This window comes from Manis javanica, chromosome 9, assembly GCF_040802235.1.
Source record: "Manis javanica isolate MJ-LG chromosome 9, MJ_LKY, whole genome shotgun sequence".
In the NCBI taxonomy this organism is placed as follows: Eukaryota; Metazoa; Chordata; class Mammalia; order Pholidota; family Manidae; genus Manis; species Manis javanica.
This window is the reverse complement of record NC_133164.1, coordinates 59,086,273-59,102,967: the sequence shown is the minus strand read 5'-3', so window position 1 is coordinate 59,102,967 and position 16,695 is coordinate 59,086,273. Positions and strand designations below refer to the sequence as shown.

General features: G+C 37.4%; 1 protein-coding gene across 2 annotated transcripts in view; it reads right to left on the bottom strand.

Annotated features, from left to right (window-relative positions):
- Positions 1-16,695, bottom strand: part of FNDC3A (fibronectin type III domain containing 3A) — a 192,799-nt gene that overhangs the window by 130,510 nt on the left and 45,594 nt on the right. The gene's annotated exons all lie outside the window — the stretch shown is intronic.

Genomic DNA, 16,695 nt, shown 5'->3' with positions numbered 1-16,695 from the left:
TTGAATTTTCCTTGTGATTTCTTATTTGGCCCATTGGTTATTTAGCAATGTACTGCTTAATTTCCACAAATCTGTGTATTTCCTTTTGTTACTGATTTCTAATTTCATCCTATTTTGGAGACTATGTTTTTTATTATTTCTTTTAAAGTTTATGGAGATTTGTTTTACAGCCTAGCGTACAATTATGAATAATGATGCATATGCACTTGAGAAGACTGCATATTCTGTTACTGGGTGGAGTTTTCTATAGGTGTCTGTTAAATCTCATAGGTTTGAATAAGAGTTATTCAAGTCTTCTATTTCATTGTTTATCTTCTTTTCTATTTTTCTATTCATTGTTGAAAGTGTGGTACTTAATAGTCTCCAATTATTGTTCAATTGGCTCTTTCTCCACTTCTGTCAGTTTTTACTTTAGGTATTTTGGAGCTGTGTTGTTAGGTGCCGATTGACCCTTCTATTATTATTATAGAGTATCATTCTTTGTCGCTTAGTAACATTTTTGTCTTAAAGTCTATTTGTCTTGATATTAGTATAGGCACTTCACCAGTCTTGGTTACACTGCATGATAAATCTTTTTCCATACATTTAATTTCAACCTATTTGTGTCTTTGATTTAAAAAGTACTTCTTGTGATTCAGCACATGGACCATAGATTTTTATCCATTCTGTCAATCTGTTGCTTTTCAATCTCATGTTTAATTCATTCAGATTTAATGGAATTACTGATCAGGTATACTTACTACATATGCCATTTTACTATTTGTTTTCTTTACGTAATTATGACTTTTTTGTTCAATTTCTTCACTACAGCCTTTTTTGGTGTTATTTTTCTGTGTTCCATTTTAATTATCCTATTGTTTCTTTCACTGCACATATATACATGTATTTAAAGTTACTTTCTTAGTAGTAAGCCCCAGCGGTTACAATTAATTTCCTAATTTATAACAATCTAATTTGGATTAATTCCAACTTAATTTCAATTGTACATAAAAATTTTGTTCCTCTATAGCCCAGTACCTTCTCCCCTCCATTAAACTATTATTGCAGTATTAATTATATCTTTATTCACTATAAGCCATTCAACACAGTATACTATTACTGCAATTTACAAAGGTCTTTTGAATCAGACAGAATAAATGAATTAAAAACAAAATGTATTCACACTGTCTTTTAAATTTACCTATGTAGTTACTTTTACTGCTGCTCTTTATTTCTTCATATGGATTCAGTTACCGTTGTTAATAGTCCTACTGAATGCAAGGAAACTGCTGAAAAGCATTCACCAACCACTCCTGTAAGCCAAGTGCTACCATTTCTGAATTGCTTTTATTACTGTCAGCTGAATCACCATTTACCTAGAACCAAGTGTTTTCAAATTTTGAACTTTCCTTTCTTACTCCAATGTGACTAAGACTAGGGATAAAAAAACCTACATTCTAGTGAAACTCTGCCACTCAGTGTGTAACCTTGGATAAGCTAGTTAACTGTGAGCTTTATTTAGTCTTTCCATGTGTACAAAATGTGAACTGGACTGTTTTCTTCTGTACTCTTTCAGTTTGGAAATTCCATAATCTCATCATACTTGTTCTTTTCCTAAAAAATGTTTACTAGGTTTTCCCCTTTATTTCCACTTCCATGGTTAGTATTCTCTAAATCCTTCTTACTTTATGCCTGGTTGGGCGAACACATAAGCCAATCAATCCTTCTTCTGATGTCTCCCCATTCCATTCCACTCAGTTATGTGCTAATTTATAATGTTGCCAAATCTGCCTCAAGCATTCTTTTGAAAAAGACATGTTGTTTTTTTAAATGAATTTTGAGTATATCTTTTTCATCCTTGTTTTATCCTACCAGATACATTTAATTTAGTCTTGGTATATTACTGGCATACTGAATCAAACAGACCAACTGAACAGAACTGAGCATTCAGAAACAATTCCACAAGTATACAGTCAATTTATGACAAAATTATCACTATAGAGCAATAGGAAAATGACAGTCTTTTCAAAAAATATGCTGAGATAATTGGGTATACATACCGAAAAATAATCAGATTGGATTCATGCCTGACACATTTCACAAAAATAAACTCCAATGAATTTTAGAATAAATGTTCAAACCAAAACTATAATTTTTATAAGCTCATGAAGGTATTTTCATTCCCTCAGCATAGGGAGGAATTTCTTAAACAAGAAACAACTAACAACTGACGGAAAGAACTGAGAAATTTGATGACATTTTTGCTCATCAGAAGACACTGAAGAGCAGAAAGAGAAGCCATGATAGGAGAAAATATTCACCACACTGATGACTGACAAAAGATTTATAGCCAGAATATATACCAAGAGTTTTGACAAATCAAAAAGGAAAAATGGCATCATTCGTAATAATCCCAAACTAGAAAATGCCCAGATAGTTTATAATAGAAAAGAGAAATGAATATTCTGTGGCATATTCATACATAGAATCTTACACAGCAATGAAAAAGAACAAATTTCAGCCACCTATAACAATAAGGATGCATCTTTAAAACAATCTTGAACAACATCAGCTAAACATAAAAGAATAGTTTCAGTAATGGTTAATTTAGGTAAAGATCAAGAATAGATAACACTGAACTATTATTGCTTAGTGATATATATATAGATAAAACTATGAAGAAAAGTCAATAAACAATTATCATAAAAGAAAAAAGTTGTAACTATCAACTAGAGAGGGTATTGTGATGTAGAAGTAACACACGGGGTTTTTGGCTGGCAGTTATAAGGTTTATACTTTATAATCACATGCTATACAATGAATTTATTTTATGTACTTTTCTCTCTATATATTACAGTCTACAATTTAAAACAGGTTTTAAAAAGAGTAATCTGAAGGCATATTATATGTTTTCCTAGATTCTGTATTTATCTATTCAGCATCCATTCAGGATCATTAGCCAGGAGCAGATCTCTCATATGGAAACCAACCAATTTCAAATCTACAACTCTAACCAACTCATTATTATACTCTTACATACCAAGCCAGTATTTACCCTGCCTTAAATCATCTCCAGGCTAGGCACTAGGCAATTAAACACCATTCATGTAGCCCAAAGCCTGCAAGAATTATTTATATTTTTATTTTTTCAGATATAACTGACATACAACACTGTATTACTTTTCAGTATACAACATAATGACTTGATACATGACTATACCACAAAATGATTAACACATTGCATAATGCTGTAACTTAATACCCATCACCACATATTGTTAAAAAATGTGTGTCTATGTATGTGTGTGATGACAACTTTTAATATCTACGCTCTTAGCAATTTCAAATATACAGTACAGTTAACTATAGTTACCAAGCTGTAGATTACATCCCTTGGACTTATTTATCTTATAAGTGAAGTTTGAACATTTGATCATGTTCATCCATTTTACTCACTCGCAACCCCTGCCTCTGGCAACTACCACTATGTTCTCTGTAATTACAAGTTTTTTTGAAACCTTCTACATATAAATGAGATCATACAATATTTGTCTTTCTCTGTCTGACTTACTTCACTTAGCGTAATGCCATTAAGATCTATCCATATTATGACAAATAGCAGGATTTCCTTCTTTTTTATGACTGAATAATATTCTGTTGTATATATATACCACACTTTTTAGCCATTCATCCATTGAGGACACTTAGGTTATTTCCATGTTTTAGAAGCTACTGTAAATAACGCTTCAATGAACACGGGAGTGAAGGTAACTTTTTAAGACAGTGATTTCATTTCCTTCAGATAAATACTGAGACAGGGAATTGCTAAATCATAGGGTTGTTCTATTTTTAGAGGAACTTTCATACAGTGTTCCACATGGATATACCAACTAACATTCCCACTAACAGTGCAAAAAAGGAAGTTCCCTTTTCTCTGTATCCTTGCCAACACGTCATTTCTTAGCTGCCACAATTACTTAAACTAGCCAATCCTAAACTGTTACTCTACCCTGCTTTGCCTGTCCTGTGGAAACACCAATAATGGCTTTCCTCTTCTTCCTGTGTCTGCCTGTTGACCAAAACCTGATGTTTTCCCCATGGCCAAGCATGGTGTGCCATGCCCCCTTCTTTTGGGAAAGAAACTTAAAAAGTTTCTTTCAATGTCATTTGCATCTCCATGTCATTATTCATTCACCTCCAGAATTTAAATTCCACAGGTACAAGGGAGTATTTACAAAACAACAAAAATAAAATAGGAGAAAATTGTGATAAAAAAGCCAGATAGGGAAACTTTTGAAAGATCTTAACCAGAAGCTTACATGCATTCAATCTTTTTGGAAAGTAAGTGAGTAGAAATTAGAGAAGATAAAGTTAAATTAGGAAGATACTGAATCACACAAGAAACCAAAATACCTGGACTTTTCTTTTGATGGTGGGGAGAGTGAATGGAGCTGGGAGCATCTCACTTGTGCTCGAAGCTCAAATTCCCTAAAACAGATATGAAGGTTCCAAAAAGACAGGCAGCAAAAGCACGCATATATGCTCTATCTACCTCCTCTATTAGGAAAGGATATAATTTCAAATCAAGCTCATGCTCAAGAATGCAAAATTGTATGGCCACCTTGGAAGACAGTCTGGTAATTTCTAACAAAGCTAAACAGTCTTATTATCTTATGACTCAGCAATGACAATCCTACGGTATTTGATTTACCCAATTGAGTTGAAAACTTATATCCATCCAAAAACTTACACATGAATGTTCAAAGGAGTTTTACTTATAACTGGCAAAAACTGGGAAGAGTCAAACTGTTTCATTTTTCAGTTAAGTAATGAAATGGGTATATCCAATTAAATGTTACTCAATAAGAAAAAGGAATGAGCTATTTAAGCCAACGGGAAAAAAAATGGTCTAGAACATATTTTTAAGTTAAAGAAGTTGGTGTGAAAAGCCTACATACTGTATGAATACAATGATGCAAAATTCTGGAGAAGATAGAATTAAAGGGTCAGTAAAAGTATTAGTGATTGCCAATGGTTTGGCCCAGGGGGAGGGATAAATGGAGCACAGAGGGATTTTTAGGGTAGTAAACCTATCCTGTATGTTAACTGTAAAGGTGATATATGGTATTACACAGTTATAAAAACCCATAGAACTATACAATGCCAAAAGTACTTTAATATAAACTGTGGAACTTTCTTAATAATAATGAATCAATATTGGCTCATTCATTATAACAAACGTACCATTAAGAGAACCTCTTTACTCAATTTTTTTGTAAATGTAAAACTACTCTAAAAATAGTCTATTAATAAAAAAGGGGGATGAAGATTCCACAAATGTAAAAAAAGGTTCACATGCTGCCAGTCAAAATGAACGATAAATGTCTATCAGAGCTTCCCTAAAAGCAACACTAGTAGTGTGGGATCAGGAGGGATTCTCTCTAGTACAGTTCATAAGACAAAAGACCCACTATGTTTTAATATGGCATAGTACCAAAGATATAACTAGAAAATATTGAGGAAGCAATAGATAATCTGAAGGACCAACTATAAAAAAACTAATTTGATCTCAAGAAATAAAACAGAAATCATCCAATAATATACTGCTAAGAAAGTCAATGCAAGAGACAAATTACCTATTACTCTAAATTTTTAAAATCATGCATGTGTATGACACTTCCCTCTGTTAGGAACTGTCTCTTAATCTGCGTTTTTACTCTGCAAAACAACAAGGTGGTATCATATCTCCACAGGGAAGCTCTAATCTGGCCATGCTTGGCATACTAGTAAGTTCTTGAATGAAGACAAAGACATGCTTGTTGTCAGTTTATTAACCTCCTACCTCTATTACCTATGTTTTGTTCATTACCTTACATTCTACCACAGCTAGAGGTCTACTCACACATATATAATTTAGTATGTATCCTTCATAGTTATCCTTTAGATTTTTCTTATAGCACGGCAATCTTTTTATTCTCTTTTTTAATATCATTAATCTACAATTACATGAGCAACATTATGGTTACTAGACTCCCACCATTATCAAGTGCCCACGACATACCGCATTACAGTCACTGTCCTTCACCATAGTAAAATACTATAAAATCACTACTTGTCTGCTCTGTGTTGCATAGCCTTCCCTGTGCCCACCCCCACATTATGTTTGCTAATTGTAATGCCCCTTTTTCTCACTTATCCCTTCCCACCCATCCTCTCCAGACCCTTTCCCTTTGGTAACTGTTAGTCGATTCTTGAGATTTGTGAGTCTGCTGCTGCTTTGTTCCTTTAGTTTTTTCTTTATTCTTTTGCTCCACAGATGATTGAAATCATTTGATACTTGTCTTCTCCCACCTGGCTTATTTCACTGAGCATAACACACTATAGCACCATCCATGTTGTTGCAAATGTTGGATTTGTTTTCTTCTTACAGCTGAATAATATACCATTGTCTACATGTACCACATTTTCTTTATCCATTCATCTACTGATGGACACTTAGGTTGCTTCCATTTCTTGGCCATTGTAAATAGCGCTACAATAAACATGGGTGCATATGTCTTTGTCAAACTGGGCCAATTCCTAGGAATGGAATTCCTGTGAGAAATTGTTTTTCTCTTTTGAGCTTTTTGAGGAACCTCCATACTTTCCACAATGGTTTAACTAATTTACATTCCCACCAGCAGTGCAGGAGGGTTCCCATTTCTCCACATCCTCGCCAACATTTGTTGCTGTTTGTGTTTGGGATGGTGGTGAACCATACTGGTGTGAGGTGATTTCTCATTGTAGTTTTAATTTGCATTTATCTGATGATTAGCGATGTGGAGCATCTTTTCATGTGCCTGTCGGCCATCTGAATTCCTTCATTGGAGAAGTATCTGTTCAGCTCCTCTGCCCATTTTTAAATTGGCTTCGTTGCTTTTTGTTTGTTGAGGTGTGTGAGCTCTTTAAATAATTTGGATGTCAACCCCTTATCAGATATGTCATTTATAAATACATTCTCCCATAATGTAGGATGTCTATTTGTTCTGTTAATGGTGTTCTTTGCTGTACAGAAGCTTATCAGTTTGATATAGTCCCACTTGTTCATTTTTGTTTTTGTTTCCCCTGCCTGGGGAGACACGTTCATGAAGAAGTTGCTCATATTTACATCCAGGTGATTTTTACTAAGAGTTTTATGGATTCATGACTTATATTCAGGTCTTTGATCCATTTCAAATTTACTTTTGTGTATGGGGTTAGACAGTAATCCAGTCTCATTCTCTTACATGTAGCTGTACAGCTTTGCCAACACCACTTGTTGAAGAGACTGTCATTCCCCAATTGTATATCCATGGCTCCTTTATCATATATTACTTGACCATATATCTTTGGGTTAAAATCTGGACTCTCTGGTATGTTCCACTGGTTTGTGTGTCTGTTCTTGTGTCAGTACAAAACTGTCTTGATTACTGTGACTTTGAAATAGAGTTTCATGCTAGGAAGTGAGATCCCACTGCTTTATTTTTCCTTCTCAGGATTGCTTTGGCTATTTGGGGTCTTTTGTAGTTTCATATGAATTTTGGAACTATTTGTTCCAGCTCATTGAAGAATGCTGTTGGTGACCAAGGATGAAACACAAAATTTAAACAAAACAATTACAAGCAAAGAAATTGAAGCAGTAAACAAAAAACTACCCAAGAACAAAACCCCTGAGCCGATGGATTTACCTTGGAATTTTATCAGACGTACAGAGAAGACGTAATATCAATTCTCCTTAAAGTTTTCCGAAAAATAGAGGAGGGAATACTCCCAAATGCATTTTATGAAGCCAACATCACCCTATTACCAAAACCAGGCAAAGAACCCACCAAAAAAGAAAACTACAGACCAATATCCCTGATGAACGCAGATGCAAAAATACTCAACAAAATATTAGCAAACCGAATTCAAAAATACATCAAAAGGATCATATACCACGACCAAGTGGGATTCATCCCAGGGATGGAAGGATGGTACAACAGTCCAACATTCATCAACATCATCCATCACATAGAAAAAAAAAAGACAAAAACCACACGATCATCTCCATAGATGCTGAAAAAGCATTTGACAAAATTCAACATCCATTCATGATAAAAACTCTCAGCAAAATGGGTATAGAGGGCAAGTACCTCAACATAATAAAGGCCATATATGATAAACCCACAGCTAATATCATACTGAACAGCAAGAAGCTGAAAGCTTTTCCTCTGAGATCAAACACAAGAAAGGGATGCCCAGTCTCCCCACTGTTACTCAACATAGTACTGGAGGTCCTAGCCACGGCAATCAGACAAAACAAAGAAATACATGGTATCAAGATTGGTAAAGAAGAAGTCAAACTGTCACTATTTGCAGATGACATGATATTGTACATATAAAATCCTAAAGACTCCACTCGAAAACTACTAGAACTGATATCGGAATACAGCAAAGTTGCAGGATACAAAATTAACACACAGAAATCTGTGGCTTTCCTATACACTAATAATGAACCAATATAAAGAGAAATAAGGAAAACAATTCCATTCACAATTGCATCAAAAAGAATAAAATACCTAGGAATAAACCTAACCAAGGAAGTGAAAGACCTATACCCTGAAAACCACAAAACACTCTTAAGAGAAATTAAAGAGGACACTAACAAATGGAAACTCATCCCATGCTCTCAGCTAGGAAGAATTAATATCATCAAAATGGACAGCCTGCCCAAAGCAATATACAGATTTGATGCATTCCCTATCAAATTACCAATAGAATTCTTCAACGAACTGGAACAAATAGTTCAAAAATTCATATGGAAACACTGAAGACACCAAATAGCCAAAGCAATCCTGAGAAGGAATAATAAAGTGGGGGGATCTCACTCCCCAACATCAAGCACTACTACAAAGCCACAGTAATCAAGACAATTTGGTACTGGCACAAGAACAGACCCACAGACCAGTGAAACAGAATAGAGACTCCAGACATTTACTCAAACATATATGGCCAATTAATATTTGATAAAGGAGCCATGGACATGCAATGGGAAAATGACATTCTCTTCAACAGATGGTGTTGGCAAAACTGGACAGCTACATATAAGAGAATGAAACTGGATCACTGTCTAAACCCATACACAAAAGTAAATTAGAAATGGATTAAAGACCTGAATGTAAGTCATGAAACCATAAAACTCTTAGAAAAAAACATAGGCAAAACTCTCTTGGACATAAACATGAGCGACTTCTTCATGAACATATGTCCCCAGACAAGGGGAACAAAAGTGAAAATGAACAAGCGGGACTACATCAAGCTGAAAGGCTTCTGCACAGCAAAGGACACCATCAATAGAACAAAAAGGTACCCTACAATATGGGAGAATATATTCATAAATCACAGATCCGATAAAGGCTTGACATCCAAAATATATAAAGAGCTCATGCACCTCAAGAAACAAAAAGCAAATAATCCAATTAAAAAATGGGCAGAGGAGCTGAACAGACAGTTCTCCAAAGAAGAAATTCAGATGGCCAACAGATACATGAAAAGATGCTGCACATCACTAGTTATCAGAGAAATGCAAATTAAAACCACAATGAGATATCATCTCACACCAGTAAGGATGGCTACCATCCAAAAGACAAACAAAAACAAATGTTGGCGAGGTTGTGGAGAAAGGGGAACCCTCCTACACTGCTGGTGGGAATGTCAATTAGTTCAACCATTGTGGAAAGCAGTATGGAGGTTCCTCAAAAAGCTCAAAATAGAAATGCCATTTGACCCAGGAATTCCACTTCTAGGAATTTACCCCAAGAATGCAGCAGCCCAGTTTGAAAAGGACATATGCACCCCTATGTTTACTGCAGTGCTATTTACAATAGCCAAGAAATGGAAGCAACCCAAGTGTCCATCAGTAGATGAATGGATAAAGAAGACGTGGTACATATACACAATGGAATACAATTCTGCCATAAGAAGAAAACAAATTCTACAATTTGCAACAACATGGATGGAGCTAGAGGGTATTATGCTCAGTGAAATAAGCCAGGCGGAGAAAGAGAAATTCCAAATGATTTCATTCATATGTGGAATATAAGAACAAAGGAAAAACTGAAGGAATAAAACAGCAGCAGAATCACAGAACCCAAGAATGGACTAAGAGTTACCAAAGGGACTGTGCCTGGGGAAGATGGGTGGGAAGGGAGAGATATGAGCGAGGAAAAAGAAAGGGGGTACTACGATTAGCATGTATAGTGTGTGGGGGGGTGCATGGGGAGGCCTGTGCAACACAGAGAAGACAAGTAGTTGATTCTACAACATCTTACTATGCTGATGGACAGTGACTGTAATGGGGTTTGTGGGTGGGTCTTGGTGAAGGGGGGACCCTAGTAAACATAATGTTCTTCACGTACTTGCAGATTAATGATAACAAAGGAAAAAGAACAAAATTTATGTACATAAAATTGCATGGATAGAAAAAAAAAGAAAAAGAATGCGATTGGAATTTTGATTAGGATTGCATTGAATCTGTAGATTGCTTTAGGCAGGATGGCCATTTTGACAATATTAATTCTTCCAAGCCAAGAGCATGGATTGAGTTTCCATTTGTTAGTGTCCTCTTTAATTTCTCTTAGGAGTGTCTTGTAGTTTTCAGGGTAGAGGTCTTTCACTTCCTTGGTTAGGTTTATTCTTAGTATTTTATTCTTATTGATGCAATTATGAATGGAATTCTTTTCCTGATTTCCCTTTCCGCTAGCTCATCATTAGTGTATAGGAAAGCAGCAGATTTTTGTGTATTAATTTTGGATCCTGTAACTTTGCTGAATTCAGGTATCAGTTCTAGTAGTTTTGGAGTGGAGTCTTTAGGGTTTTTTATGTACAACATCATGTCATCTGCACATAGTGACAGTTTGACTTCTTCTTTACCAATCTTGATACCATGTATTTCTTTGTTTTGTCTGATTGCCGTGGCTAGGACCTCCAGTACTATGTTGAGTTACAGTGGGGAGACTGGGCATCCTTGTTTTGGTCCCAATCTTAGGTATAAAGCTTTCAGCTTCTCACTGTTAAGTATGATGTTGGCTGTGGGTTTATCATATATGGCCTTTATTATGTTGAGGTACTTGCCCTCTATACCCATTTTGTTAAGAGTTTTAATCATGAATTGGATGTTGTATTTTGTCGAATGCTTTTTGGGTATCTATGGAGATGATTATGTGCTTTTTGTCCTTGTTTTTGTTGATGTGGTGGATGATGTTGATGGATTTTTGAATGTTGTACCATCCTTGCATCCCTGAGATGAATCTCACTTGATCATGGTATATGATCCTCTTGATGTACTTTTGAATTTGGTTTGCTAATATTTTGTTGAGTATTTTTGCATCTATGTTTATGAGGGATATTGGTCCGTAGTTTTTTTTCATGGTGTCTTTGCCTGGTTTTGGTATTAGAGTGATGCTGGCTTCACAGAATGAGATTGGAAGTATTCCCTCCTGCTCTATTTCTTGGAAATCTTTAAGGAGAATGGATGTCATGTCTTCTCTATGTCTGATAAAATTCAGCAATGAATCCATCTACACCTGGGGTTTTGTTCTTAGGTAGCTTTTTGATTACCAAATCAATTTTCTTGCTGGTAATTGGTCTGTTTGGATTTTCTGTTTCTTCTTTGGTCAGTCTTAGAAGGTTTTATTTTTCTAGGAAGTTGTCTATTTCTTCTAGGTTTTCCAGCTTGTTTGGATATAGATTTTAACAGTAATGTCTAATAATATTTTGTATTTCTGCGGGGTCTGTCATGATTTTTCCTTTTTCATTTCTGATTCTGATTATGTGTGTAGATTCTCTTTTTCTCTTAATTACTCTGGTTGTGGGTCTACCTATTTTATTTCTCAAAGAACCATCTCTTGGTTTCATTAATTTTTTCTATTGTTTTATTCTTCTCTATTTATTTCTTCTCTGATCTTTATTATGTCCCTCCTTCTGATGAATTTGGGCCTCATTTGTTCTTCTTTTTCCAGTTTCAATAATTGTTACTTTAGACTGTTCATTTGGGATTGTTCTTCCTTGTTCAAATAGTCCTGGATTGCTATATACTTCCCTCTTAGAACTGCCTTCACTGTGTCCCACAGAAATTGCAGTTCTGTTCTGTTTTTGTCATTCATCTCCATATACTGTGTGATCTGTTTTAATTTGGTCATTGATCCATTGGTTATTTAGGACCATGTTGTTAAGCCTCCATGTGTTTGTGAGCCTTTTCGTTTTCTTTGTACAATTTATTTCGGGTTTTATACCTTTGTGATCTGTGTGTTTGGGTGGTAGAATTTCAATCTCTTAGAATTTACTGAGGTTCTCTTTGTGGCCTAATATGTGGTCTATTCTGGAAAATCTTCCAGGTGCACTTGAGAAGAATGTGTATCCTGTTGCTTTTGGGTATAGAGTTCTATAGATGTCTGTTAGGTCTATCTGTTCTAGTGTGTTCTTCAATGCCTATGTGTCCTTACTTATTTTCTGTCTGGTGGATCTGTCCTTTGGAGTTAGTGGTGTGTTGAAGTCGCCAGAAATGAATGCATTGCATTCTATTTCCTCCTTTAATTCTGTTAGTATTTGTTTCACATGTCAGTGCTTCTGTGTTGGGTGCATATTTTTTATGATTATATCCTCTTGATGTACTGCCCCCATTATCATTATGTAATGACCTTCTTTATTTTGTTACCTTCTTTGTTTTGAAGTCTATTTTGTCTGATACAAGTATTGAAATACCTGCTTTTTTCTCCCTATTACTTGCATGAAATACCTTTTCCCATCCCTTCACTTTTAGTCTGTGCATGTCTTTGGCTTTGAGGTGAGTCTCTTGTAAGCAGCATATAGATGGGTCTTACTTTTTTATCCATTCTTTTACTCTGTGTCTTTTGATTGGTGTATTCAGTCCATTTACATTTAGGGTGATTATCAATTGATATCTACTTATCGCCATTGCAGGCTTTGGATCTGTGGTTACCAAAGGTTCAAGGGTAGCTTCTTTATTATCTAACCATCTAACTTAACTCTCTTATTAAGCTATTATAAACAGTCTGATGATTGTCTCTCTCCTTTCTGGTTCTTCCTCCTCCATTCTTTATATGTTAGGTGTTTTATTCTGTACTCTTCTGAGTTTCCTTTGACTGCTTTTGTGGATAGTCGATTTTTATTTTTTGCCCTTAGTTAGTATTTGGCTGGTCTGCTTTTTTGGTGTGATTTTATTTTCTCTGGTGACATCTATTTAGCCTTTGGAGTGGTTCCATCTAGAGCAGGGTCTTTAAAATACCCCCTAGATGTGGTTTATGGGAGGCATATTCCCTCAACTTTTGCTTGTCTGGAAATTGTTTAATTCCTCCTTCAAATTTAAATGATAATCGTGCTGCATACAGTATTCTTGGTTCAAGGCCCTTCTGTTTCATTGCATTAAATATGTCATCCCATTGTCTTCTGGCCTGTAAGGTTTCTGCCGAGAAGTCTGATGATAGCCTGATTGGTTTTCCTTTGTAGGTGATCTTTTTACTCTCTCTCACTGCCTTTAATACCTTGTCTTTGATCTTTCCCATTTTAATTATTATATGTCTTGGTGTTGTCCTCCTTGGGTCCCTTGTGTTAAGATCTGTGCGGTTCCATGGTCTGGGAGACTATTTCCTTCCCCAGCTTGGGGAAGTTTTCAGCAATTATTTCTTCAAAGACACTTTCTAAACCTTTTTCTCTCTCTTCTTCTACTGGTCCCCCTATAATACGAATATTGTTCCATTTGGATTGGTCACAGAATTCTCTTAATATTCTTTCATTCCCAGAGATTCTTTTATCTCTCTGTGCCTCAGCTTCTCTGTATTCCTGTTCTCTGATTTCTATTCCATTAACAGTCTCTTCCACCTCATCCAGTCTGCTCTTAAGACCTTCTATCAATTGCTTCATTTCTGTTCCCTCCAGAATACATCCCTTAGCTCTTGCATATTTCTCTGCAGGTCCATCAGCATGGTTATGACTTTTATTTTGAATTCTTTTTCAGGAAGATTGGTTATATCTATCTCACCAGGCCCTCTCTCTAGGGCTGTCTGAGTGATTTTTGACTGGACCAGATTCTTCTGCCTTTTCATGGCAATAGAAGAGGTCACAGGCACGTGGCGCTTGTGTCAGCTGGGAGAACAAAGTCCTTTCTTGCTTGTTGGTCGCCTTGCCCTTCTCTGCTGCCTGTGCCGTCTACCCGTACACCAAGAGTAGTCTCTGGAATAATCTCCTAAACTGCTGTCGCTGGGGAGGCCCTCAGGATAAATTAGAGCACTGTGGCCCCTTGCAGCTGCGTCAGGTGTGTTTTCCTGTAAGAACGGCTCCCCTTTGTGCCTTCCGGACCTTATTCCAGCCTCCATTGTCTGTGCTGGTTACCTGCACACCAGGAGGCAGTCCCTGGGATAATCTCCTCACCTGCCATGGGCGTGGTGGCCCTTGGGCTAGCCTAGAGAACTGCGGGGGATTGCAGCCACACTGGGTATGTTTTCCTGCAAGAACGGCTCCCCTCTGTGTCTTCCAGACCTTGCTCTGGCTTCCACTGCCTGTTCCTGTTACCTGGACACCAGGAGGCAGTCTGTGCGATAATCTCCTGAGCTCCTGTGGGCCACGCGGCCCTCGAGCTAGCCTAGAGCACTGTGGGAGATCGCAGCCATGCCAGGTGTGTTCTCCTGTGAGAGCGGTGCCCCTTCGTGCCTTTCTGACCTTGTTCCAGCTTCCGCTGCCTGTTCCATTTACCCGCATATCGGTAGTAGACTGTGGGATAATTTTCTGACCTGCTGTGGGTGGGGCAGTCCTCGGGATAGCCTGGCACACTGTTGGGGGTGGCAGACACACCGGGTGTGTTCTGCAGGAATGGCACGCCCCCTTCATGCCTTCTGGACCTTGCTCTGGCTTCCTCTGTCTGTCCCGGTTAGCTGCGAGCTGGGAGGAGACTCTGTGTGGTTGCTGTGGATGGGGCTGTTCTCCAGCTGCTCTGCAGCTGTGGTGGGTCAGCCAGTTTCCTTGAAGCACCGGCTGGGGGGAATGAATGGCAGGCTGCTTATCACCGTGAGGGGCTTTGGGGCTGCTTTACCCCCCAGGGGGTTAGGGGGCCTGAAGTTCCTCAAGATTCCCAGCCTGCTGGGATGAGTGTGCTAGGACAATTTTGTTTTGCTTAAAGAGCACTTTTCACTTTAAGACTTTTAAATAGCATCTGCTTTTCTTTTGTCCCAGGGCAGCCGGCTTTGGGGACCCACCTGCAGTCTCCATCTCGGATTTTACTTTTCCATTTCTCTAATATCCAGTACACACTGCAATGTGTGTCTGTGCTCCCAGTGTAGATTACTAGGGCTGGTTATTTAGCAGTCCTGGGCTTCCACACCCTCCCTACTCTGATTCTTTTCCTCCCGCTGGTGAGCTGGGGTGGGGAGAGTGCTCAGGTTCCGCTGGGTCACAGCTTTGTATCTTACCCTTTTTGTGAGATGCTGAGTTCTTGCAGATGTAGATGTAGCCTGGCTGTTGTACTGTATCTTCTGGTCTCTCTTTTAGGAACAGTTGTACTTGTTGTATTTTTAAAAACATATAGGGTTTTGGGAGGAGATTTCTGCTGCCCTACTCAGGCCACCATCTTGGGACTCCCTATCCTTTAGTTTTTTGATCCAGTGCTTCCTACAGATATCTCAGTTGATTTAAATCCTGACTGGCGTATCTACAGTTTCTTCAGTCTTTTAAACATCTATTAAGTGCTTCAATTCAAATTCAGCAAGCATTTATGAGCTCCTTCATGCTCATTTCTCGCACAGCTACAGCTACACTAAGAAGCTATCATTACCTCCATTTTATAGAGAAGCAATCATACTCAGAGAAGTTAAGTAACTTGTCTTAGGTCACCCAAATCAAATCTAAATCTATCTAAACCAAGTCCCATGCTCTTTTCACTCATCTTTATCTTCTCCCTATCAAACTAAAAGGAATTCCACTAGTTAGGATTTAAGACTTTATACTACTTCCCTGAAACCTGTTTTTCAAAACCTACCTAAAAACCTGTCCCCTAGACCAAATCACCCCACCTGATCCTTCAACTCTTGCTCTAGTGGGTTCTCCTACTCTTAGCTCCTTTCTCTATATCCATCTACATCACTACTGCTACAGGCCAGCCATGGTGCCCTCAAGTTTCAAGAAAAATTCTGCCAAAAGAATCTTCTTTTGGGGGAAAGAAAAGAAATTGTCTTGAGAGGGCACTGTGGTCTTGTTTCAGCCTATTGTCTTTCCCTTAACAGACTATACACTATAGCAACTACATCAATGTACTCTGACTGCTTAGCAGATTCTTTTATGCTTTAGACTATATATAAACAGCTTGGAGTCAGTGACTGGTCTGAGGTCTGTGAACACTGAAGACTCTCCTAGAGCCCCAAAATAAATGGATATCTGCCACATCCATTATTTTCGCAGGGGGAAAAAATCTTAACAGACTTAAATTTGACCATAAAAAAGCCAGTTAATGAAGTGAAGTTGCTGTTGAAAGCTATCTGAGCACATGTGAAAAATTAAAATCAGTATACACTTTTCATGTCATTTATACAAACTGGAAAAGTTCAGAACCCAAGTCAATTGCTATTTTTAATAGCAAAGGTAACAGAGTAGTCCCTTATCTTGTAAGCAAATATTAATTACCCACTATAGAAATTAAGTTTATAAAGTAAC